This window comes from Triticum aestivum, chromosome 5B, assembly GCF_018294505.1.
Source record: "Triticum aestivum cultivar Chinese Spring chromosome 5B, IWGSC CS RefSeq v2.1, whole genome shotgun sequence".
Taxonomy (NCBI): domain Eukaryota; kingdom Viridiplantae; phylum Streptophyta; class Magnoliopsida; order Poales; family Poaceae; genus Triticum; species Triticum aestivum.
This window is the reverse complement of record NC_057807.1, coordinates 545,169,413-545,194,044: the sequence shown is the minus strand read 5'-3', so window position 1 is coordinate 545,194,044 and position 24,632 is coordinate 545,169,413. Positions and strand designations below refer to the sequence as shown.

Sequence of the window (24,632 nt, the reverse complement as noted above, 5' to 3'; positions counted from 1 at the left end):
CAGTGGCGAAATATTACGCAACGGGTAACACAAAATTAGCATGGTAAAGTATATACATTTATGGAGAAGAGACCAATACCTGAGATGCAATGGGAATCGTCAATCAAGCTATTGGCATGGAAAATAAAACCATATATGTATTAATCTTCTGACTGGAGGTGGAATCAGCCAAGCTTCCCACCTTGACATAAGAGGTGTTTCACTATAAAATAAATCAAGGCACGACCATAAATCAATGCACTAAAAGCTCACAACATCAGATTTTTGTTCAAGCAATCACAATTCAATCATATGAACCATGCACTTGTAATCATCATTCAGGAGGCAGAATATCAAATCGAAAGAAAAATGGAACAAGGCATTGATTTATGGTCGTGCCTTGATTCATTGTCGTGTATGAGGAAGAGGACCTCACCTTAATGTCGAAGGCAGCAAGGCATCAAAACCAGAATGTAGAAGAGAGGATTGAAGAAAACTTAGTTAGACCATTTGACTACATCCCTCTCAGATCCGAGTCCTGTAAACCATCTCGTTATCCGCATCCACTGCGTCCCTCTTAGATCCGAGTCCTGTAAACAAAAGTAAACTCCAACTAAGAGGGAGAACATGAGCTAAGCGCAAACACGACAACAAACAGAAGAAAATAATGTTTGAGAAGATTGGAAAGATAAATAATGTTTTCTCTCGGATGCCAACCACAATGGTAAGAATGGATTATGTAGACATATCAACATGTCATCAGTTCAGATCACCCGTCTGCTTCTATGATTTTCATGGAGAAAGATTTTAAACCAAAAACTATCAATAAAGATCAAATCCTGTCAAAAATTTATCAACTCATCGAGAGGCCAAAATAGAGAATAGATAGCAAAAAATATATAGCTGAAAAAACAAAAATGAATAACAAAATCATATGTCATTGCGACAGATCCCTCAGTGATAACATAGATCTTATCAATGTATGAATCAGGCCACTGCTTTTTAACATCACAAATATTCAGCGGGATCCGCAAACAATAATCTCCAATCCATAGGAAAGAAAAAAAAACCATATGCAGTACCCTCAGCTCAGGTCCGCGGTTATTTGACGTTGAGAATTTCGCAAAAAATGGATGAGTTGTCAGACAATGGTTTCTAGGCAAATGCATCTCCATCAGACCACAACGATGTTTGCTGCTCGGAGCCCAGCTCATATTTTCATCCAGGACACCAGAAGAGACACACAACCAAATAATAGTAGAGCAAAAGTGAAGGAAGAGGATCAAGGAACAAATTGAATACCAAATCGGAACACCAGGAACAACAAAAGATCAAATCGGTAGCCCTCGGGGATTATGAGAAAAAATGGCATAGAGAACACCAAAACCTATAATCTGGAGTTCTAGACATGAGGATGCATGCAAATTCGCATAAGGGTGCATGTTGCACGGTCGACTTGATTACTTGTAGAGTCAAATCTTAGCATTTAGGATTGTTTTTCAAATTAGTATTGTCATACTGACTTTCATAGCCCGCTTTCAAATTCTTACTAATATAGCCACTTTCAAATTCTTCAAAGCAATTATTGTCTCAGTCTGGTTATAAAGCCTGATATTGACCTTGTCTACACTGCGGCATCCCTTGTTGCTTCCATAGCCCGAGCACTTAGCCTGAAGAAAACATCAAGAATCGAAGTACAGTGAGTGAAAAAACAAAGCAAAACGACAACACTAATAATTTTAGCATGAAAAGAAGCATCAACCAGATGAACTGCAGCTCCCATGCAAAGCAAGGCTTCTTTAGGATTTTCCCTGAGAGCATAAGATTTTGACACCACCGCACAAGTTCTTAAGCTGTTGTAAATCAATCAGAAGGAAGAAGACAACACCATCATCTTCAACCTGTGAATGTAGTCATAAGTGAATTTCCTGGAACAGAATATGCCTCCATGTCTAATGACAAAAGCACACTATGAAGCGATGCTTTTAAACCATTTCTATATGATTAGAAATCTGTTGTGCAACTATATGATGCTATGATTTCATTTTTCAATTGGAACATTGCATCATCCTTCAGGTAGCTACAGCAGCAGCATATTGGGGTATAACTATATAACTAATCTTATGATACTAACAAAGCGGACTACAAAAGTATCAGAATTATTCACAAAACTACAAGCTCCTTTTCATTCATTTTTTCACCTAACAAATCATCAATAGAGTACATGGTTTTAATTATTCAGGCAAAATGCTATAGATATCTTAAGAATAAATAATAATAATTTCTAAAAATGCATATTTGGAGCATAACGGTTATGTGCTGCTTATTCACCTTGGCCGCCATGGCTTCCTGCTCCAAGCCCGTGCAGACCCACATCCTCCATGGTTTGTTGTTCCAAAACTGAGCAGACCCTTCTTCAGGAGAGAAGAAAGGAGAAACAATGAACACATACACAGAGACGGGAGAAGAGAAAGTATAAAGACGTGCTACCCTAACAAAGTTGGAGGACGCAAGGATCATACTACAGACCGGTTGCCTTCCCAGTTCGTGCCAATCTTGCTAAGGGGCACCGGCCTACCGCAGGAGCCTCCGGCCGCCAGCAAACACCCACGATCGGTCACCACGGACGGCGCGCACCTGAAGACGACCAAGGGTTGTCGCTCGCGGTGCCGCTCCTGTCTTGACGGCCACCGCCACCTGTCTAGGGCACCGCACTGCACGCCAGGCTCACCTGCACTGGTCGTCAACCCGCATCGCTGGAGCCAACGCCAACACTAGGTCTCCTCTTCTTCCAGATCCCAGCCGGCAGCTGCGACAGGTAGAGCTCCTCCCCATTTCTTCCTCACGGGATGGGCTCTCCTCCTCCCGCAGCTTCCTCTCTTGCTGGCATAGCGGGCTGGAGTATATGAGGATGCGGTGGTGGTGCATCTAGCCGGTGGCGTGTGGTGCGGGAGGCCATGGGAAGGAGGAAGAAGGCACCGCCAGATGGGGAGGAATGCGGGTGGGGGGAAAGGAGTGGGTGTCGCCGGGTGGAAGGGAGGTGGTGTCGAGGGTGTGGAAGGACTCGATGAAGGCGTGATCTGTTTTGAGCACTCGATCTAGGGCTTTTTTACGGGAGTGTCATTGGTCATGGACCCAGTCGACGAGCCCTTCGCTGCCGTGTGGGACAATGATTATATGGGTCCACTGGCAGCCACCCAGCGAAGCAGCGCGTGGTGTAACCAAATCTAGCAGTGAATAGTAAAAATCAACGGTGAAAAACGAGCGAGCGAGCTAATCGAGTGGCCAGTGATCACGCGCGCATGAAGGCCTCCAGAACAGCGGATACTCTAGGAGGCTTTATATGTTCCATTTATGTTCATGGTGTTCATATCCTACTCATGCTAGTATCCAATATTATGTATGCATAATGCATGTTCATGACCGTTGTTGCTCTCTAGTTGGCCGCTTCTAACCTATTTCTAGCCTTCGCATGTACTAAGTGGGAATTCTGCTTGTACATCAAAAACCTGAAACCCAAGTCATTCCAAATGAGTCCACCATGCCTAATATATGCGGTATTACCCTGCTGTCCTAAGTAAATTTGCATGTGCCACCTCTAAAAACTTCAAATAAATATTATTTTTGTGTGCCTGGATTGTTCATAGAGTGACAGGAGGTAGTTGGTATTTTCCATGCTAAGCGGGTTATTCTCAGGTTGGGTGTTTACTCACTCACCATTGCACGAGAAAAGAGCGGTAATAGGGATTCCCAGTCCCAAATTGAAAACAAAACTTATCAATAATCAAATAAAAAACCCTATGGAGTAAAAACCTTTACTTTACTGTCGGTGGGAAACGACACCTATGGGATCACTGGAATCCCTTCTACGGTTGCGGGTGCGGGATCGTTAGAAGAGCGGGACTAGCAGACGACACAGAGGGATTTACCCAGGTTCAGGCCGCAAAGATGCGTAAAACTCTACGATCCTGCTTTGGTGGTTGTATTAGTGTTCTTGAGCTCTTGAACTAGCTCTGGGTGCTGCGGGGTTCAAAAGAGTCAAATCCCTTCTATGTATGCCATGGGCCTCCTTTTATAGGTGAAAGGGGCAGCCACAGTGGTACACAGGAGGTGGAAAGTGCTACAGCATTGCGAGGTTATCGCTAGCATTATAGGACAAGACACATTTAATGCGGGGCTTAGGTGTCCCTTTGCTTTATTGGGGACGGGGGTGAGGCCCGTCCCGTCCGTCACCGGCCCCCTCGCTTCGACATGCGCCCTGGCCAGCGACACATGCGGTGCCACGTAGGCAGGTTGGCAGCTGAGGTGGCGCGGTGGTGGAGCCTCCACGAAGGATTGCATGCTGCCACGCAGGTGCCTGCCCAGCTGGTTGGTTTGGTAGCTGCGTGCGAACAGTTGTGGGAACTTTGCTGGTGCAAGCCTGGCAGTGACCTTGCCGGGTGGCCCGGCAAGGGTCTTGCCGTGGGGCACCGGCTTCCCCGGCAAGGATCTTGCCGGGGGTCCTGTGGGTTTCTTCAGTGAGGATGGTTGCCTTCTTATCCTCTCTTGATCTTGAGCATTTTATGTCTTCACAAAGATCTGCATGCCACCATGGAGGTGCCTCCCGAGCCTCGTTCCAATGCATCTGTTTAGCGTTGGTGGGCTCAAGGGTGGCTCACTCGGTTGGCATGGGCGAGCTGCGCGGCAAGGGCCTTGCCGGGGGTGTTGAGGTTACCCCGGCAAGGGTTCTTGCCAGGTGAACCTGCTATGCCTATCCGATCTTTGTGGCCTTGATTCTTGTTGTTGCTTAGCTCGTCCTTGTGGCTTCGGCTTCTCTCCGGCTTCCCTTTCCTGCCGTGTATGTGCATGACTGTGGCGGGAGGCTCTGACTGTCCGTGCACAAGTAAAGGTGTCAAAAGCGAAGCCCCTACTTTTGTACACCGACAGGAGCCCCCGGTCCTGGGCCACACATAGGTGTCGCACGTTGTTGGGCCAGGCCCAAAACGGTGCACGGGCAGTTGGGGCGGATTTTTACCGCGGCCATTATTCCGTCTGCTGCGTTTCCCCATGACCCGCGTTTGAACGCGCGACGTGCGGGTAGTGTGCGCGCATGACGTGGGGATGCTGGCGTCACCTTGTGATGGACAGTAAAGAGGCGGTTTGCATGTCTCTTAGAGACCGCAGGGCCGCCTCCCATTTACTGCCTTCACTTGGGAACCGTCGTTCCACGCGTCCCATTGCGCCCGCCCTTGACGCCACATTTGTTGCATGCAGAGTGAATGGCAGGCGCAGGGGGCGTGGGTAGTCGCACGCGTGTGGGTCGATTCCCATGCGCCTTCAATGGAGCGGGAAGGGCGGTCGACGGCCCCGCTTGCTGTCACTTCAAGAGGCTGGATTGGCCGGGAGGGGGTGGCCGAGCCTCGCCCCCGCCTCTTTATAAAGAGGGGAGCAAGAGGGGCGGTGCCTCTCAGCCTTTCGCCATCTGCCTCTCCCCATTCCTGCTTCCTTTCTTCTTCTGCCATGGCGAGGGGGCACGACGACGCTTCATCGGTGGCGGCGAGGGTTTCAGCCAGACAGCGCATCACTCCTCCCCAAGAGCTCATAGTGGCGGAGCCGGACGCTAGAGGAAGGGGGAGGGGGAGAGGTCGAGGCCGCCGTGGCGCCCAAGCGAGAGGAGGACGGGGCGGTAGATCTGCCTCGCCCCTTCAAGCAGCCCTTCCTCCGATGGAGGGCCACGCTGGGAACAACCCCTGTAAATTCTTCGTCAGGCTGCGCCATCCGCCGCGTCGTCGCCTTCGTCTTCTGACCCTATTTGCATGGGAGATGGAGCTGGATCTACCGCAGGCGCTGCGGCTACACATGAGGGGTTGTGGGAACAGTGGCACATGGGTCGACGTCGAGTTCCCCGCCCCTCACATCATGTATCTTCACCGAGGGTGGAAGACCTTCGCTCACCTCCACAGCTTGACAGATGGGCTTGCTCTCCATTTCAAACTAATGGAGGGTGGCCTCCTATCCGTCAAGATCTTCGGGCACTTCGGGACCCGTGTTAGGTGCTGCATAGAGAGCTCCTCCGACGATGAAGAGTCCTCCTCAAGCGAGAGTGGCGAGGAAGACAACGGCAGCGACGACGAGGGCAGCAGGCGACAGGATGACGGGTCTGACTAGGTGTTGGGCGTCGCTCCGAGTGGCACCAGAGGCCCCATCATCCATGTCGCCGGCTCCTTGAACTTCTCGGGGTCGTCTCCTTGGGCGGCTGGCATAGGGAGGCTACGGAAGAGGAAAAGGACGAGCGGCGAGGCCGTCAAGTCGGAGTACGCGGACACCGACGCCTTCGTCGCGTGTTGGCGTCCTGCCGCCTCGTCTTCGAGCTCCGCCTCCGGCGCCGCCATCACCATTCAGCCTTTGGACGGCCTCCGAGATGTCCTCTTGGTGTCTTATGCCACCCGTAGCTCGCCTAGGCGCTCCTTTTGCCGTTCTGCTTTCTTGTTCCATTTCCCGAGGAGAGGGACAAGAAAGGGATTACGGGCACCTTATATCTTTTTAGTCTTGTAAGCCTTCGGGCCTTTGTTAGCTTTGGAACTTATAATCCCCTTGTTCATGTTTTTCATTTCGTATGAACTGTACTTGTACGGTATGTTTTTTTAATGAAAAAGGGATGTTTTCCGGGATTTTCGTTCGCGGGAAGAACCCACGACAAGGGGTGAATCCTTGTCATCTTTCAAGACAAACGTTTTTTTCACCCGGCAACAGGCCTCGCCGTCTCCCCACATTGCTCGACCTTTCTCACGCTCTTGGCCGAGGCAGGGATGAGGTGGGCTTAGGCCCCTCGTTCCCCTTCTCTGCTACCGCGGCTACGACCATATTCAGACCCAGGAGATAATCCTTGGGTGCCGAAAAGAGGGAGCACAGTAGCTCAGAGGTAGGACGGGGTTTCACGCATCCCAGTTCATAATGAAACGCATGATAGCGGATAAAGGACTTATCTGGATCTGCAGCCCTCGGCGACCTTGGCTTGCCGCGGAGAGATCCTCGCTCTTGCAGCCCCCGGCAATTCTGGCTTGCCGGGGCCCGGGCGCCGGTCCATTCCTTTCCTTCCAGGATAGCTCGGCAAGAATACTTACGTGCCCTGCGAACCAAAGAAGACAGGGAAGAACAGAGACGCACACTCTACCTCTAAGCTAGGGGTTAGCCGCCGCCAAGCACTATCAACCCTAACCAATCAAGAGACTGAACCTAGCATGCATGCTATAACTCAGGGCGCCAGCGCTTCGTTTATTTATGCTCAGGATCTGCACCTCGCTTTGTACAAAGGGTTATATGCCTTGTCGGCAAAGCTTGTACAAAAGGGTGGCTTGCCAGGAGGCCCAGCAGCCGCGCCTTATGGGTAAAACTTGTGAAGATGCTCAATGTTCCAGGAGTTGCTCACTCGGATGGCATCTTCGGTCTCCAGCCGGACCGCGCCGGGCCTGGTGACTCATGTCACCCGATAAGGGCCTTCCCACTTTGGCGTCAACTTGTTGGAATTCTTGGCCGACTGAACGTGCCGAAGAACAAGGTCGCCTTCCTCAAAGCTCCGGGCATGAACCTTGCAGCTATGGTAGCGGCACAAGGTTTGCTGGTAGCGCGCTGCACTCACAGCCGCCCGGAGACGATCTTCCTCAAGGAGCACCGCGTCATCTTGGCGTAGCTGCTCTTGCTCAAGCTCATCATAAGCGAGCACTCGAGGTGACCCGTATATGAGTTCCGTGGGGAGAACTGTTTCTGCCCCATAAACCAGGGCAAAGGGTGTCTGGCCGGTGGCTCGATTTGGCGTCATTCTGATCGACCAAAGAATCACCGGCAACTCCTCAATCTAGCGCCTTCCACTCTTGCGCAGCCTGTCAAAAGTCTTCGTCCTCAAGCCTCGTAGGACATCAGCGTTTGCTCTCTCCGCTTGGTCGTTGCTTCGTGGATGCGCCACGGAAGCAAAATAGACCCTGTTGCCGAGATCCTCAATGTACTGCATGAAGGCGTGGCTTGTGAACTGTGTGCCCAAAGATGTCGGTGGGAAACGACACTTATGGGATCACTAGAATCCCTTCTACGGTTGCGGGGCGCGGGATCGTGAGAAGAGCGGGACTAGTAGACGGCATAGAGGGATTTACCCAGGTTCGGGCCGCAAAGATGCGTAAAACCCTATGATCCTGCTTTGGTGGTTGTATTAGTGTTCTTGAGCTCTTGAACTAGCTCTGGGTGCTGCGGGGTTCAAAAAAGCCGAATCCCTTCTCTATATGCCATGGGCCTCCTTTTATAGGCGAAAGGGGTTGCCACAGTGGCACACAAGAGGTGGAAAGTACTACAGCGTTGCGAGGTTATCGCTAGCATTACAGGACAAGACACATTTAATGTGGGGCTTAGGTGTCCCTTCGCTTTATTGGGGACGAGGGTGAGGCCCGTCCCGTCTGTCGCCGCCCCCCTCGCTTCGACACGCGCCCTGGCCAGCGACGCATGCGGTGCCATGTAGGCAGGTAGGCAGCTGAGGTGGCGCGGTGGTGGACCCTCCATGAAGGATTGCATGCTGCCACGCAGGTGCCTGCCCAGTTGGTTGGGTTGGCAGCTGCGTGCGAATGGCGGTGGGAACTTGGCTGGTGTGGGCCTAGCTGTGGCCTTTCCGGGTGGCCCGACAAGGGTCTTGCCGTGGTGCGCTGTCTTCCCCGGCAAGGATCTTGCGGGGGGTCCTGTGGTTTTCTTCGGTGAGGATGGTTTCCTTCCTATCCTCTCTTGATCTTGAGCATTCTATGTCTTCACAAAGATCTGCATGCCACCACGGAGGTGCCTCCCGAGCCTCGTTCCAATGCATCTGTTTAGCGTTGGTGGGCTCAAGGGTGGCTCACTCGGTTGGCATGGGCGAGCTGCCCCAGCAAGGGCCTTGCCGGGGCTGCTGAGGTTGCCCCGGCAAGGGTTCTTGCTGGGGGAACCTGGTACGCCTATCCGATCTTTGTGGCCTTGATTCTTGTTGTTGCTTCGCTCGTCCTTGTGGCTTCGGCTTCTCTCCGGCTTCCCTTTCCTGCCGTGTATGTGCGTGACCATGGCGGGAGGCTTTGACTGTCCGTGCACAAGTAAAGGGGTCAAAAGCAGAGCCCCTACTTTTTTACACTGACATTTACCGCTTGGGAACCGCTACTAATTCGTTTAGCATGGAAGTATTGATAACTGATGGTCGCGAAGTAAACAAGAAGGGTGCATGTGTCGGAGTAATGGGCCACGGGTAGGCTAAGCTGAGCCCCAGAACCTTTCGAAACATCGGGGCAGACTGCGCCCCTCAAGACCCCGCGATGAAGAGCCGCCTCCTGGGAGTCGGCAGCAACTGTCCCTCTCGGCCGAGCTCCAGGGACGACTTTGAATTAAGCCGACTCTTGGCTGACAACCTCGAGATGAGCGGACTCTCGGCTGGCGACTCCAAGATAAGATGACTATGGGAGTCGGCCCACGACTCCAACCTTCTCCTATCTTCGCCATGATGGCCAGGGGCGGGGTATGGTCGTTGCCTGGACGTCTCTACCCTGCCTACGAGGGGCTGGCATGGCTACAGTGCGCCGTATCGCTGGAGATCTCCATCGTGGCGCGGCACTGTTGCCATGCCTGCCCTGACCTCAGCCTCAGTGGGCGGTGCACTGTGCCCACGACGGCCTACTTGTACGGCCCAGAGACAGCGGGACCGCCCGTCAGCGGGAGAACAGAAGACGGCGAGAGCGCCCCGAAGACCGACCCATGGGAGTCGGCCCCCTGGAGTCGGCCGGCCCCTCCCACGGGCCCCGCACGCCATTAAATAGACAAGACGGGGAATGGCAATAGTGATCGTTTGCCAGATGGCGGCACTGTTGCCATGACCCCATGACCAAGCCAGCGTCATCAGAAGCACCGCTACAGTACCAGGCCTGTCAGCGGGGCCCGCCAGTCGGCGGGCCCCAGTAGTCGGCGGAGAAGACGGCGGCCTGAGAGACAGATGGCTGGGACCCGCGCCCAGCCGGATTACCATTGTATCCCTGGGGGGGCAGGCCTATATAAGCCCCCGGGGCACCCATGCAAGGGGGTAGCTTCTCTAGTATTAGACCCGATCATATAGGAAGGAGGGAGCTAGCCTTGCCCTCTCCTACCTCCAGAAAACAGCTCTAGGAGCAACCTTGTATTCACTTTGCCATAGTGATCATGCGAAGACCCCGCAGAGCAGTAGTAGGGGTGTTATCTCCTCGGAGAGCCCTGAAGCTGGGTAAGATCCGCCGGCATGCATGTCTTCGCCTCATCCCGCTTCCGGGCACCGGCGACGTTCTACTCGCTCCCACCATGATAAGCCATCCTTTGGCATATGTCGTACCCAACCCTCGACATTTGGCGCCTACCATGGGGCAAGGCACACCGTCGTCCGGAGACCTGCTCTGGACGGGAACCCTATTCCTCCCTGGCGAGCACAGCCAGCCTGGCACGCCAGACGGAGTCTGCGCCAACGTGCTGCACGGTGCTGAGATCGCCTGCGCAGCCAGCTGCCTCGCCGAACTTATCGGCAAGGTTCACCTCTCCGACGAGCCTGCATCCGACGCATGCGCGGGTGGCCCCGAGAGCCTCCTCGCGGGCCTCCTCGACCAACTCCACGTCGCAGGCGAACCTGCCGTAGACCTAGAGTCCATAGGCTCCACCGACCCGATGCTGGTCGACTCTGACACCGCGTCGCTCGACGCGTTCCCCACCAACGTGGTGGTCTACGATGAGCCGCTCCCTTTTGCAGGGAGCGGCGGAAGCACCATCACGGAGGTTCTCGTCCTCGACCATGGCGAGCGCTCCGGCAAAGGCGCTCACGACCCGCTCGACACGGCTCTGCGCGACCTGTCCGCGCCGATTCCGGGAGACGCTGACGCCGAGACGCTGGAGGCGCGCCGCCTTCAGCTCATCGAGGGCGCGAAGAAGCTGGCAAGCATGAGACGCTTGTCAGAAGCCTACCAACGTGAGATGGATCGTGCCGTGGGTGGCTCGCCGGCTCCGACTGGGCCTAGCCGCCTAGGCGCGGTCCGGCAACGCAGCGTGGCAATCGCCAATCTGTTTGGGGCCGATCACCCTGTGTACGCCACGCCTGCGGAGAACATCCGCGCCGCCCAGGCGGCGGCGGACGAGCTCGACAACTTTGAAGGAGAAGAGCGCCGCCTGATGACGGAGCGAGTTCAGCAGCTCCTCGACGCAGCTGCCGCGCAGAACAAAGTCGGCTGCCGTACGGAGGCGCCGCGGCGACAAAACGACGACCCGCCACCCCACCAAGATCAAGGCGCAATGTCTCGGACGCCGACTGGCGGAGTCCGCGGAAAGAAAGACAAGGAGCCGGCTGTCAGCCACACTCGGACTCGCATCACCATCGAGCGCGACCAAGACGGCCGCCCCAAAGCAGTGGAACGGTGGGACGACTACCTACCTCCCCCTCCTCGCAGAGAGAGGCAAGTCTCCCCGCCACCCGTAGAGCATCCGACTCTTGGCGACCGCCTTGGCCGGCGAGAGGGAGTCTGAGAGAATGACGCCCGCCACAGGATCGACCGACTCCACCGATCCCTGGCACTGGAAGAAGAGGACGAGTTGGGTCCTCCCTGTTTTGGACCCCGCATCCGAGATGAGCCTTTTCCCAAAGGGTTCACGCTCCCCCGAGACACGCCCAAGTACACCGGCACCGTGAAGCCGGAGGACTGGCTGATTGATTACTCCACGGCCGTCAATATAGCGAACGGCAACAAGCGTGTTGCTGTAAGGTATGTTCCACTCATGATCCAGGGCACGGCCCGGACATGGTTGAACAGCCTGAAGCCCCGCAGCATCAACAGCTGGGTCGACTTCACCGAGGCCTTCGTCTGCAACTTCACGAGCACGTACAAGCGACCTCCCAAGCCTCGCCAACTCTCCTTGTGCGTGCAAGGCCCCGACGAGTCCACTCACGACTACCTCATGCGCTGGGCCGAGCTTAGGAACTCTTGCGAGGGCGTGCACGAGGTGCAGGCTATCGAATACTTTACTGCCGGGTGCAGAGAAGGCACCCTCCTCAAGCACAAGCTCCTCTGCGATGAGCCGGAGACCCTCGACGAGCTGTTGGTCACTGCAGACAAGTACGCCACGACCGACTCCTCCATGAAGGCGGAGATTCAAGTTAGTGTGACTGGCAAAGTAGCCCCTCAGGCCCCAAGAACTCCGGCTGGGGACACCAGTCGGCGGCAGCAGCAAAGCGACCATAAGAGCAAATCCCCACAGCCGGCTTCCAACAGCCGACAAGTGGCGACAGTCGAAGACCAACAGCCAGAGGGGCAGCCTCCGACCAAGCGACAGAAAGGCAGCAACTCCAACTGGTTGCCGGCCTTCTCCTACGAGCAGACTCTAGATGGCCCCTACAAGTTCCATAGCAGCGCGAAGCCGTCAAATCACACCACCCGGAAATGCCACTAGCTCACCTGAATCGCCAAGGGAGACAGCCTACTCCCTCCCCCGCCTGCTGGGCCGCCGCCTCCACCGCCGCCCTAGCAGCCGGCTGTCAGGCCAGTCGGCGCGATACAAGACGAGTACCCAGATGAGCATGGAGCCTATGTGGTGTTCACCAGTGTGGCTGACGATCGATGTAGCAGGCGGCAGCAGCAGCAAGAGGTGAACGCATTCGCGTCAAGCACTCCAGAGTTCATGCACTGGTCCGAAAAGCCTATCAGTTGGAGCAGAGCTGATCACCCAGAGGTGATGCCGAGTCCGGGCTCCTATGCCCTGGTCTTAGGCGCCACACTTGCCACAGAGAGGCGGGCCGCTCATTTCTCGCGAGTGCTGATAGACGGAGGCAGCAGTATCAACATCCTGTACAAGGATACCATGGAGAAGTTAGGAATCAAGCAAAGACAGCTTCAGAGTAGCCAGACTGTGTTCCACGGCATTGTCCCCGGCCTTTCCTGCTCGCCAATCGGCAAAATCCTGATAGACGTCCTCTTTGGGGACAAAGATCATTTCCGCCGAGAGCCAGTTTGGTTTGAAGTGGTGGACCTCGAAAGCCCGTACCATGCGTTGCTTGGCCGACCTGCTTTGGCCAAATTCATGGCGGTCCCCCACTACGCCTACCTCAAGATGAAGATGCCGAGTTCCAAGGGGATTCTAACCGTAGCCGGCAACTACAGAAAGTCGTCCGCTTGCACGGCCGAAAGCAGTCGGCTGGCCGAGTCCTTGGTGATCGCAGCTGAGAAGCGGCTTCTTGATCGGGTTGTGGCGATGGCCGGCAAGCAGCCCGAGATGTTGCCCGACCCCAAGGAGTCGGAAGCAGAAGGATTGTTCAAGCCGGCCAGAGAAACGAAGAAGATACCCTTGGACCCGGAGCACCCGGAGAGGTACGCTGTCATGGGTACAAACCTTGACAGCAAATAGGAAGGCGAGACCGTCAATTTCCTCCATGAGAATCGAGACATCTTCGCATGGTCCCCTAAAGACATGCCAGGTGTACCGATGGAATTCGCCGAGCACAAGTTACATGTCCGGTCTGATGTGAAGCCCGTCAGGCAGCCCTTGCGCCACCTGTCAGAAGAGAAGAGAAGAGTTGTTGGAGAAGATATAGCCCGACTCTTGGCAGCCGGCTTCATTATGGAAGTGTTTTTCCTGGAGTGGCTAGCAAACCCAGTCCTGGTGCTGAAGAAGAACAAGCAGTGGTGGATGTCTATCGACTACACAAGCCTCAACAAAGCCTGCCCCAAGGATCCATTCGCTCTGCTGAGAATTGATCAGGTGATAGATTCCACAGCTGGATGTGAGCTGTTGAGTTTCTTAGATGCATATTTTGGATATCACCAGATCAAGCTGAACCCAGCTGACAGACTGAAGACCGCCTTCATCATGCCATTTGGTGCCTTCTGCTACCTGACCATGACGTTCAGCTTGAGGAATGCTGGCGCCACCTTTCAGCGTTGCATGCAGAAGTGCCTCCTCAAGCAACTCGGCAGAAATGCCCACAGCTACGTGGATGATGTGGTGGTGAAGATGGAAAAGCATGGAACACTGTTGGAAGACCTCAAGGAAACCTTTGAGATTCTGCGCCGATTCCAGATCAAGCTCAACCCCGAGAAGTGCGTCTTCGGAGTACCAGCCGGCCAACTCCTTGGCTTCCTGGTCTCTGAATGCGGCATAGAGTGCAACCCTGTGAAGATCAAGGCCATCGAGAGGATGGAAGCACCCAGACGACTGCTAGATGTGCAAAAGTTCACCGGCTGTTTGGCGTACATCAGCCGATTCATCAGTCGGCTGGGCGAGAAGGCTCTCCCCTTATATCAGCTCATGAAGAAGACGACCTTTTTTGAGTGGACTCCCAAGGCGGACGAAGCTTTTCTCCAACTGAAGAAAATGTTGACTCTGCCCCCTGTGCTGGCGTCCCCGACTCCCAAAGAGCCCATGCTCCTATACATTGCCGCCACCAGTCGGGTAGTCAGCACAGTTATGGTAGTTGAGCGCAAGGAGGAAGGCAAGGCGCTACCTGTCCAGAGACCTGTATATTACCTGAGCGAGGTACGGTCAGCCTCCAAGCAGAACTACCCCCACTACCAGAAGATGTGTTACGGCGTGCACTTTGCCGCCAAGAAATTGAAGCCTCACTTCCAGGAGCATCCAATCACTATGGTTTGCACAGCCCCACTTGCCGAGATCATCTGAAGCCAAGATGCTTCTGGCCGAGTGGCCAAATGGGCCATCGATCTAGCTCCCTACACCATCTACTACCAGCCCCGCACCGCCATCAAGTCACAAGCACTGGCCAGCTTCCTTGTCGACTAGGCCGAGACCCAGTACCTGCCACCAGCGCCCGACTCCACCCATTGGCAGATGCATTTCAACGGCTCCAAGATGCGCACCGGCTTGGGAGCTGGCGTCGTCCTTACTTCCCCCAAAGGCGACAAGCTTAGATATGCGCTGCAGATCCATTTTGCCGCCTCCAACAACGTCGCTGAGTACGAGGCGCTCATTCACGGGCTCCGGCTTGCCAAAGAACTCGGCATTCGCCGGATCCCGTGTTATGGAGACTCTGACTTGGTGGTCCAGCAGTCATCTGGCGATTGGGACGCCAAGGATGAAAACATGGCGAGCTACTGTTTCCTTGTGCAGCAACTCAGTGGATACTTCGAGGGGTGCGAGTTCCTCCACATGCCAAGGAATGACAATGACCAAGCAGACACCTTGGCACGAATCGGCTCCACCCGCCAAGCAATACCATCCGGCGTCGCCCTTCGGCGCCTCCTCAAGTCGTCTGTTAAGCCTTCACCAGAATCAGACTCCATCTTTGTGCCGGCTCCACCCGAAGAAATCGGATCTGGCTCCAAGAGCGCTCCAGTCGAAGCCGGCCCAGGGACTTGAGAACCTGGCCCGGGGACTGGGGCGACCAATCCGATGACTCCAGAACTCGGCCCGGGGACTGCTCCAGTCGGCCCGGGGACTTCATCAATCCAGCAAGCGGTTGCAGACTCCAACCCTCCGCCTCCCAGACCAGCCGCCCTCATCCAAGTCGCAGTACTGGTAGTCGAAGAAATAGCAGCACCCTCATGGGCACAGCCCATCCTCAAGTTCCTGGTGAGCAAAGAGCTGCCAATTAATGAAACCTTGGCTCGGCAAGTACAACGCCGAGCGGCAGCCTACACCATAGTCAACAGAGAGTTGGTCAGGCGCAGCGTCACTGGCGTCTACCAGCGTTGCGTCGAGCCAGAGCAAGGCTAAGCGATTCTCAAAGATATCCATCAGGGCGAGTGCGGCCACCATGCGGCTTCAAGAGCACTCGTCGCCAAAGAATTTCGACACGGTTTCTTCTGGCCGACTGCCCTAGAAGAGGCCAAAGAATTGGTTCAAAAGTGCAAAGGGTGCCAGAAGTTCCGCTCCAAGCCACATCAGCCGGCTTCGGCACTCAAGACTATCCCCATCGCCTGGCCCTTTGCGGTTTTGGGCCTGGATATGGTGGGACCATTCAAAACAGCCCGAGGCGGCCTAAATCACTTACTCGTCACAGTGGACAAGTTCACCAAGTGGATAGAAGTAAAGCCCATCAAGAAGTTGAATGGTCCGACTGCGGTGACTTTCATCACCGACACCACGACTCGGTACGGCATACCGCACAACATCATCACCGACAATGGCACAAACTTTGCCAAAGGTGCCTTGGCCCGTTTCTGCGCGACTCAGGGCATCCGGCTGGACTTAGCGTCCGTTGCCCATCCACAGTCAAACGGCCAGGTAGAGCGAGCAAACGGCCTCATCCTGTCTGGCATCAAGCCTTGACCGGTCGAACCACTGGAGCATTTGGCCGGCTGTTGGCTTGATGAGTTGCCAGCCATCCTCTGGAGTCTGCGCACGACTCCAAACAAGTCAACCGGCTTCACACCCTTCTTCCTCGTCTACGGTGCTGAAGCCGTCATCCCAACGGACATAGAGTTCGACTCTCCGCGAGTCACCATGTACACCGAGGAAGAAGCAGAAGAAGCACGTCAAGACGGTGTCGATCTGCTGGAAGAGTGTCGGCTGTTGGCACTCAGCCGGTCCAGCATCTACCAGTAGAGCCTGCGCCGATACTACAACAGGAAGGTCAGGCCGAGATCTTTTCAAGAGGGCAACCTTGTGCTCCGGCTGATCTAGCGAACAACCGGCCAGCACAAGCTGTCGGCGCCTTGGGAAAGCCCCTTCATTATCAGCAAGGTGCTGGGAAACGACTCCTACTACCTGATCGACGCTCATAAGCCTCGAGCATGCAAGAGGGACGACTCCGGCAAAGAGACGGAGCGCCCATGGAATGCAAATCTTCTCCGAAGATTTTACAGTTGATACAGTATGTATCACGCTACCCTTTGCATTAAAGTACCAAGACTTCGGGGCCCCCCGAGACGAGCTCGGGGACAGCCCTTTATTGTTATCTGTATGATAAGAATTATTCCTTCGAGTATATTACTCTTTGTTATGCCGCTTGGCACCGGGCTCGACTAGTCAGCCCGGGGACTCGCCGCCCCGCGCTATGTAATGCTTCCCGCAGTCAGACAAGTAGTGTGTGGCGCCTAAGCCGTCTCCTCTCAGAAGCCGCAACTCGCAGAGCGACTGTTTGGTAGGCAGGAGTAAGGAAGAACGAGCGCCCACACGAAAAATGGCTAAGGACCGAAAGCACAAACATAGCCTAAGACGGCTTCCAGCCTCTCTCAAGCAAAAGCCGACTCATGAGTAGTCGGCTTGCCGCTTTCTTCTAGACTCTCTTAAGTGAAGCCGACTCGTTAGTATTCGGCTTACAGCTTTCTATCCAACTTGTTAAAAAGACTCTAAAATGGCCAAGTACTTGCCTTCCCAAAGTAGCCAAGCGTTTGATCCAGTGGCAGTCCGCAGAGCGGTTGTCTGACTAGCAAGGCGGCGACTAAGGGAAGGCAGCAAAGGAAAAAGCCAAAAGAGCAATGAGCAAGGAAAGATAGAACTCAGATAAATATTTACATAACATAGGCCCTTGGCCGAATCTTCAAGTAGAAGTTCAAAATACACCCCGCCGGTGGAATTGTTTGAATAAACAAAGTTCTTCAAAGACTACTAAGGCAGATAAAATGAAGGCAAAGACGGCAGCCTAGGAGGCGGTATCCGGGTTCGGAGGGTCGGAGGAGATGGCGGTGTCAGGTGCCGGGGCGGCCGGCTGGGCAGTCTCGGCTTGATCGTCTCCGGCGGCAGCCGCCTTCTCCGGGCGTGGCTCGTTGCTGGAGGCGCGGTCGAGCTAAGGCTGGCCGCCCGTTCCATCTTCTGGCGCCTCCGTCTCACCTTCGTCCTCCGCCTCACCTTCCTCCTCGGCACTGGAAGCAATCACCTCTGCCGAGTCCTCGTCGTAATCCGGGTTCATCCCGAACCACTCCGGCGGCGCCTCCCTGCCGTCTTAAGCCCGATCAGGGATGAAGATGCTGGTGTCGGCATAGTTGGCGATCGCCGCAGCACGAGCGACGAGGGCGTCTTCCACAGCTACCAGCTCCGCCTGGGCCTCTGACCGGAACGCGGCCAGACGGTCCAGGTCCAGCCCTGGATACCACACCTTGACGAATTCCAAGGCCCGGCGCGCTCCAGCCCAGGTCGAGGAATCCTTCCAAGCCTCAAGACGACCAGCTGCGACCTCCAGCCAATCGACAGTCCGACTGGCAGTGCGCAGAATCGGCATGTCCGGCCACAGGGCGGCAATGGCCTGGGCGCCGGCACACTGAAGCCGGTGCAGCAATCGATGGGCCAGCCGCAGACGAGCCTCGATGCTCAGAAGCTGCTCAGCAAGGGTCCAGGGGGCGTTGGCGGCAATCTCCGCACCATCTGCCCTCCGCGCCTCGTGATCTGCCTCGATGGCCTGAGTGGCCGCCTGCGAGTGGCCAGGGAAGAAGTCTGCCAAGACAAAAAGAAGCAAGTTAGAATCAAGAGTCGCCCGACCCACAGTCGGCGGCTCAAAGAAAGTAAAGAAACTCATCGTCGACGATGTCCTCAATCTCATGGAAGCCAGAAGTCAGCTGCGCCTCCTTGTCGGTCCAGGAGGAGCGCTCGCTCTCGAACTCGGCCAGGAGCGCAGCCTCTTTCTTCTCTGCCTCCTCCTGCGCCTTCTTGAGCAGCTCCTTTTGCTTCGCCAGTTGCGCGGCCAGCAGATCACGCTCCGCGGCAAGCTTGCCGCACTCCTCCCCCTTTGCGCGCAAGGCGGTGTTGGCCTCACCCAGCTGCTGCTGAAGAGTGGTGTTGGCCTCTGACAAATAAAAAAGAAAGACGTTAAGTCGTCAACAAAGAAAGTCGCTGAGAAGATCCGGCTCGACTGCTCAGCAGTCGGCCCGAATCTCGGGGACTACAGCCCGCGGGTGCGCCAGTGCGCCCCCGCGAAGAAGAAGGAAGACTCACTCCAACTCTCTGACAAGTCGGCAGTCCGCTTGCTCAGCTCCTCAACATTGTGGTTGAAGGCAGTGACGCGGAGGTTGTGGTACTCCTGCAATACGATTTTTTAGACGAAGATAAGTATCAGAACTCGCCAGAAGGAGTTCTGAGCCGCCTGCTCAGCAGCTGGCCCGAAACTCGGGGACTACACCCAGTGGGTGCGCTGGCGCGACCCCACAAAGAAGAACAAAGAAAAAAATGAAGCATACCTGGATGGCTACTCACGATGCCAGATGCGCGTTGGTGCAGCTCTGGATGGCGTCGCCCTCGGCTCGCAGCTTCGCCTGAACGTCCAGAAGCGCCTGGTTCAGCGGGCCCGTGCCGCCTCCTCGCACCCACCCAATGGGCGCGGTGCTCGTCGCCTCAGCGTCTGGGATGGCCGAGGTGGTGGTGCTGGTCTCCAGCGGCTGTGGCACTAAAGTCGCCTTCTCAAGACGGCGACGCGCTGGCGAGGCGACTTGAAGGAGCAGCTTCGCCACATACGCGTCCTCAGTCGGCGGCACCGGCGGGCCTGCCGGCTGTTTATCTTGCGCAACCCCAGACAGCGGCGGAGGCGGCGATGGCGGCACGATCATGTCCAACATGGAAGCCTCGCCGCTCTCCCTCTCCATGACGGGGTTCTCACCGCCGGCTTCCCCGGTCTGCCCCGTGAACTCCGAGGGCGGCTGCGCGGAGTTCAGTGGGATGACGAGCAATGCCGACTGGAGGAGCGCCGCCTCCTCGGCTTGCCGCCTTGCCGCCACGGCGGCTTCGGCCTCGTCCAGCTTCCTCGGGGCGGAGGCAGCTGCCTTATCGGCCTCCGCCTTCTCCAGACGGGCGGCTTCGTCCTCGTCGCGCTTCTCCCGCGCGTTCCGCTCCATCACCTCCCAAAGGTCGGCGGAGGGATCAATCCGCCGAGTACTGATGGAAGTCTATGCCGACCCCATGACGGAGGCGGCGGCGACCCTCTCGAAGGTGTGGGGAGCCCTGAGGCGAAGACAGCGTGTAAAGATTTGGACAAAAATCCACCAAGAGCAAAACAAGTCAAGAACGGAGGCACTTACGCGGAGACCAGTGGCGGCTTCTTCACTTCCTTGCGAAAGCGGTTGGCCTTCGCGATTGCCTCCTCTCTCTGGGTCGCGGCAGCCGCCCCCTTGAGCTTCTTCGGTCGGCCGCCAAGAAAGCTCGGCCCGGCCCGGCGCCTCTTCGTGCCGCCTTGACCACCCAAGCCGGCGGCGGAACTCGCGCTCGGCTGGCCGGCCCTTGATGGGTGGCGTGGGGCGGCTTCCCCCTCGGCATCGTCATCAGGCCAGTCGGCAAAAGTGGCTGACGGCCTGAATCCTCCTCCTCCTCCTCCTTCGGCGTCGGCCTCCATCGCCGTGGCTCCCAAGTCCGGGTCGTTGATGTCGCTCTCCGCTCGATCGGGGACGAACTGGCGGGCCGAGCCCACGGTGCCGGCTGAAGGTTGGATGAGGGGGTTCTGACTCAAGAAAAACCAAAAAGATTAGAAGTCGGATTTGGCTGCAAAGAAGACAAAAGAATAAGAAAGACGACTTACGACAGGTGGGGGGTTGGCGCGTGAGTACGGCTCCTTGCCGAACTCCCAAGTCGCCGTGAGGTTACAGTTTGAGATATAGTTCACCATGTCCACCACCTCCGCGTGGGGCATGTCCTTGGAGCAGAGCTGACACGGATCCCGGTGGCCGCTCATCTCACAGATCAGATGAGGTCGGCCTTGGAGCGGGAGGACTCGGCGCGCCATGAAGGCGGCCAGCAAGTCGGACCCCGTCAAGCCCTCCGACTGCGTCAGAACTCGGAGTCGCGCGACAACGGCGGCACCAGCGGGAGTCAGCGTCTTGACCCGGTGGGACCAGTTGGGGAGCCTCCCAGCCGGTGCGCCAGCTTCGAAAGGCGGCAGGTTGACCCAGTCGCCGTCTGCGGCGACGTTCTTCACATAGAAGTAAGAACGCTGCCACATCTTCACCGACTTGATCAGCGGGATGGCGGGAAACGGATTGTCGGCCACCGACCTCCACATCGCGATGAAGGCGCCGCACTGGGCCGGCACGCCGGCGATGTGCGTGCCGAGCTTTGACTGAAAGAACTCTCCCCATAGTTCAATTGTGGGAAGAATGCCGAGGAAGCCTTCACACAAGGTGGCGAAGGCAGCCAGCAACACCACCGTGTTCGGGGTGAGGTGGTGCGGCTGGAGCCCGTGGAACTCCAAGAAGGAGCGGAAGAAGCCGCTCGCCGGTAGCCCCAGGCCACGCATGAGGTGCGAGCGGAATACGACTCGCTCGCCCTCCTCCGGTGCCGTCGATATTTCCCTCTCCAGCGCGGCGCGGGCTCGCACTAGGTCCGCGCCGGGGAGGCGACGCGTCTTGCGGAGGAACTTGATGATGTCGTCGTCCACCTCGGAGCCGTCCCACACGCCGGAGTGCACGGCAGCAGGTGCGGCGGCGGAGGAAGAGCTCATCATCGCAAGCGTGGCGTAGCTCGGTGCGGCGGCGGCGAGAGGAAGAAGAAGCAAGAAGGAATCAAGGGGAGTTGGGGAGATGGGCGCGCGTGCTTCCCCGCTCCCTTCCTCCCGCCTACTTATAGGCTCATAGGGCTGAGAAACCGATGGGGCGGGCGTGGGATTAACTGCGCCCCGGCCCCCAGGCCCCCCCATGATTTACCACATCCAGTAACTGCGTGCAATTACGGCGTGGGAACCCCAACCGTCCGCACGACCGCAGCAAATCCGCTCGCGTGCCAAGGCACGGTAGTGGCGGGCCCCGCCTGAGGTCCTGTCCCGTCGCGCGCATGGGTGGGCAGACTGACCCCGCCACGTGGCGCCACGCGACGGACCCACAACGGGCGGCTGCCCGTAAGCTTATCAGGCACGCCGCCTGGACCCCGCCGCAACGTTCAAACCCTCTAAGAGGCAAGACGGCCTTCTGCGACTCCGACTCCAGCTAGTCGGCCTGGAGGAAGACGGCGAGCGAGGCCGAGATTCCACCGCCGGAGAGATGAAACATTTGAGACTCCCCGGCGCATCTACCGCAGCGCCTCACCAGCTTCGGGGACTACTGTCGGAGTAATGGGCCACGGGTAGGCTAACCCGAGCCCCAGAACCTTTCGAAACATCAGGGCAGACTGCGCCCCTCAAGACCCCGCGATGAAGAGCCGCCTCCTGGGAGTCGGCAGCAACTGTCCCTCACGGCCAAGCTCCAGGGACGACTTCGAATTAAGCCGACTCTTGGCTGACGACCTCGAGATGAGCCGACTCTTGGCTGGCGACTCCAAGATAAGACAACTATGGGAGTCGGCCCGCGACTCCAACCTTCTCCTATCTTCGCCTGGATGGCCAGGGGCGGGGTACGGTCGTTGCATGGCCATCTCTACCCTGCCTACGAGGGGCTGGCATGGCTACAGTGTGTCGTATCGCCGGAGATCTCCATCGTGGCGCGGCACCGTTGCCATGCCTGCCCTGACCTCAGCCTCAGTGGGCGGCGCACTGTGCCCACGACGGCCTACCTGTACGGCCCGGAGACGGCGGGACCGCCCGTCAGCGGGAGAACAGAAGACGGCGAGAGTGCCCCAAAGACGGACCCGTGGGAGTCGGCCCCCTCGAGTCGGCCGGCCCCTCCCACGGGCCCCGCACACCATTAAACAGACAAGACGGGGAATGGCGATAGTGATCGTTTGCCAGACGGCGGCACTGTTGCCATGATCCCATGACCAAGCCAGCGTCATCAGAAGCACCGCTACAGTACCAGGCCTGTCAGCGGGGCCCGCCAGTCGGCGGGCCCCAGTAGTCGGCGGAGACGACGGCGGCCTGAGAGACAGATGGGTGGGACCCGCGCCCAGCCGGATTACCATTGTATCCCTGGGGGGCAGGCCTATATAAGCCCCCCGGGGCACCCATGCAAGGGGGATAGCTTCTCTAGTACTAGACCCGATCATATAGGAAGGAGGGAGCTAGCCTTGCCCTCTCCTACCTCCAGAAAACAGCTCTAGGAGCAACCTTGTATTCACTTTGCCATAGTGATCATGCGGAGACCCCGCAGAGCAGCTGTAGGGGTGTTATCTCCTCGGAGAGCCCTGAAGCTGGGTAAGATCCGCCGGCGTGCATGTCTTCGCCTCATCCCGCTTCCGGGCACCGGTGACGTTCTACTCGCTCCCACCATGATAAGCCATCCTTTGGCATATGTCGTACCCAACCCCCGACAGGTGCATGTCTCAAAATTTCATTTACCTCTGTTTTAAAAACTTGAGCTCTGGCACCTCTAAATCACTGCTTCCCTCTGCGAAGGGACTATCTATTTACTTTTATGTTGTGTCATCACCTTCTCAAATAAGCGCCAGAACCTAAGAGCATTGTTGTCATGCCGATGCATTGTGTGTAGCTAATGTTGGGTGCATCATGACTGGATCTTTTCTACCATGAATTATAATGTTTAGTCATCGCTTGAACTTAGGGGGTGCTCTGCATTTATGTTTTTCCGTCTCGGAAAGCGCTAGCGAGATACCACTATTGTCATATTGTATCATGGTTGTTATAACAACGTGTTTTTGTTTGAGATGTCTTATTATTGCTCACTAGTTGATTATGTCATTGGTATGAGTTAATATAAGTTTTAAGAGTTATTGTCGACATGGTTAGTTATAATCTTTGCTGAAAACCTTAGTGTTGTTTAAGCTTATTTATGGAAACAAGAGAAAAAGAGTTCGTAAAAGTTTTTCTTTTTCACTTTCAGTTTATCAACTGAATTGCTTGAGGACAAGCAAAGGTTTAAGCTTGGAGGAATTGATACGTATCCATCCTATCTACTTTTCCTAACACTTTTCCTCTTGTTATGGACTCTAATTTGCATGATTTGAATGAAACTAAGACGGACTGGCGCTGTTTTCAGCAGAACTACCATGGTGTTGTTTTTGTGCAGAAATAGAAGTTCTCAGAATGGAACGAAACTTTGCGAGGAATTTTTATACAATAAAAGAGAATTTCTGGAGCCAAGAACCACCGAAGGGGGCACCTGGGTGGGCACAACCCACCAGGGCACGCCACCCCCTCCAGGCGCGCCCATGTGGGTTGTCCCCACCTAGTGGCCCCGTAGACCCTGAAACTGACGCTATAAAATCACATATTTCCAGAAAAGAATTATCACGTTTCAAGAGACGGAGACACCGCCGTCTCCTGTTCTTCATTCGGGGCCAGATCTGGAGTTGGGATCCACTACAAAAAACAGACACATCCGTGACATTTTGGGCCGAACGAAAAAAATTTCGGTCATACTTATGACACTTCTATGACGATAATTGTGACAAAACCCGGTATCATAATAGATGTGGTGGGCTCCTACTTCTATGACAAAAAATCATGATAGAAAATGGGCTTTTCCTCCTGGGCGGGCCGAAGATGCAGCTACATGACATTCTTTGGGCCGTCCATGACGGAAAAAACCATGGTAGAAGCGAGGGCGAGGAAAATTTCGGCGAGTTCCCGGTTACGGTGGGTGGTCGGGGGCCGAGCGATGCGCGTTTCTCTCATACACGTACGCGCGTGTGTGTGCGAGGCGTTGTCCCTAACTGAACCCGAGCGAGGCGTTGGGCTCTAACTGAACCCGAGTGATTGCACTGCAGGCTACGTGTTACTGAATCCGAGCGATCGAGCGATTCCTTCGCTACTTCTGCTAACTGAAGCCGATCGATGTTGCCTCTAGATGAACAGTGAACGCTGCAGGGGGGTTGGTATGAACAGTGAGCATTGTGGGGGGGCGGGGGTTGGATGA

At 55.8% G+C, this 24,632-nt stretch overlaps 1 non-coding gene across 1 annotated transcript; it reads right to left on the bottom strand.

The window, feature by feature from the left end:
* Positions 1–1,117: 1,117 nt before the first annotated feature.
* Positions 1,118–1,205, bottom strand: LOC123118314 (small nucleolar RNA snoR118). Its single transcript, XR_006457860.1, has one exon. It is a non-coding gene; the product is annotated as a small nucleolar RNA snoR118 (small nucleolar RNA).
* Positions 1,206–24,632: the final 23,427 nt, after the last annotated feature.